Source organism: Octodon degus, unplaced genomic scaffold (genome assembly GCF_000260255.1).
Source record: "Octodon degus isolate 3935 unplaced genomic scaffold, OctDeg1.0 scaffold02791, whole genome shotgun sequence".
In the NCBI taxonomy this organism is placed as follows: domain Eukaryota; kingdom Metazoa; phylum Chordata; class Mammalia; order Rodentia; family Octodontidae; genus Octodon; species Octodon degus.
The window spans coordinates 2264-4180 of record NW_004527367.1 but is presented as its reverse complement, the minus strand read 5'-3'; the positions used below and the strand labels follow the sequence as shown (position 1 = coordinate 4180).

Sequence of the window (1917 nt, the reverse complement as noted above, 5' to 3'; positions counted from 1 at the left end):
AGATGCACCAGAGGCTGATCTTCCGGCTCCTCAAGTTGGAGGTGCAGTTCATCATCACAGGAACCAACCACCACTCAGAGAAGGAATTCTGCTCCTACCTCCAGTATTTGGAATACTTAAGCCAGAACTGCCCTCCACCCAATGCCTATGAGCTCTTTGCCAAGGGCTACCAGGACTATTTGCAGTCCCCCCTCCAGCCGCTGATGGACAATCTAGAATCTCAGACATATGAAGTGTTTGAAAAGGACCCCATCAAATACTCTCAGTACCAGCAGGCCATCTATAAATGTCTGCTAGACCGAGTACCAGAAGAAGAGAAGGATATTAACGTCCAGGTGCTGATGGTGCTGGGAGCAGGCTGGGGTCCCCTTGTGAATGCTTCCCTGCGGGCTGCTAAACAGGCTGACTGGCGGATAAAGCTGTATGCCGTGGAGAAGAACCCGAATGCTGTGGTGACGCTAGAGAACTGGCAGTTTGAAGAATGGGGAAGCCAGGCGACAGTAGTCTCATCAGACATGAGAGAATGGGTGGCTCCAGAGAAAGCAGACATAATTGTCAGCGAGCTTCTGGGCTCCTTTGCTGACAATGAGCTGTCGCCTGAATGTCTGGACGGAGCACAGCACTTCCTGAAAGATGACGGTGTGAGCATCCCCGGGGAGTACACGTCCTTCCTGGCTCCCATCTCCTCCTCCAAGCTGTACAACGAGGTCCGAGCCTGTCGGGAAAAGGACCGTGACCCTGAGGCCCAGTTTGAGATGCCTTATGTGGTACGGCTGCACAACTTCCACCAGCTCTCTGCACCCCAACCCTGTTTCACCTTCAGCCACCCCAACAGAGATCCTCTGGTTGACAACAACCGCTACTGCACCTTGGAGTTTCCTGTGGAGGTGAACACGGTGCTGCATGGCTTTGCAGGCTACTTCGAGACTGTGCTTTATCAGGACATCACTCTGAGTATCCGTCCAGAGACTCACTCTCCTGGGATGTTCTCATGGTTTCCCATCCTCTTTCCTATTAAGCAGCCCATTACGGTGCATGAAGGCCAGACCATCTGTGTGCATTTCTGGCGATGTAGCAGTTCCAAGAAGGTGTGGTAGGAGTGGGCCGTGACAGCTCCGGTCTGTTCTGCGATCCACAACTCCACCGGCCGCTCCTATACCACTGGCCTCTAGGCCTGGGTGCAAGCATCTAGAGCCTTGGAAGCAGCTGTGGGCTCTGCCTGGACAGCACAAAAGGTGCAGTGCACCTAGGGGTGCGGTACATCTGTGAATCCCCTTGCCAGTCCAAGAGGAGTGTTTCAGTCTGCTTTCCTACCTTCATCAAGATGGGCAAAGGATAAGAATTGCAGGCCTCCCACCAGCACTGTACAGAGGTCGTGGGCCAGGGTGTACGGAATTAGCAGCAGTGGGTGTGAAGCTGCATCACCAGGCACTCAGCCTTAAGGACTTTGTGGAGTGGCCCTGAGAACGTGTGGTTGAACAGCTCTTCAGCTCTTTCCCTGCCCTCTCTGTTCTTGTTTTGATGGTTTTCGCGTAAGAGGAAATACAAATAAAGCGAAGTTATGGCTCTAAAAAAAAAAAGAGAGAGAGAGAGTTTCATGTATCTGTTGCCACCTGAGGTAAAGGATTATAACAGAAGAATAAACTTGGAAATCAATTGGCTTTTCCTTATCTGCCATGAAAGAGAATATGCAGTCCGGGAAGATGGGACAAGGCCATTCTTCTCAAGTCAAAAATTTATATATTACTATGTATATATTACTTATTTAATATATATACTTAGTATGTATGATAAACTTATGCTCAATATATTACACTTAATATATATACTTACAGTATATTTATACTTATATAATTATACAAGTAATATATGATACTTCATATATAATATATGCAAAAAAGAAAAAAAATGAAATCA

General features: G+C 48.1%; 1 pseudogene across 1 annotated transcript; it reads left to right on the top strand.

Annotated features, from left to right (window-relative positions):
- Positions 1-8: 8 nt before the first annotated feature.
- On the top strand, positions 9-1270 carry LOC101566439 (annotated as a pseudogene). The gene has a single exon (XR_192958.3). The product of XR_192958.3 is annotated as a protein arginine N-methyltransferase 5 pseudogene (transcript).
- The last annotated feature ends 647 nt before the right edge of the window (positions 1271-1917 follow it).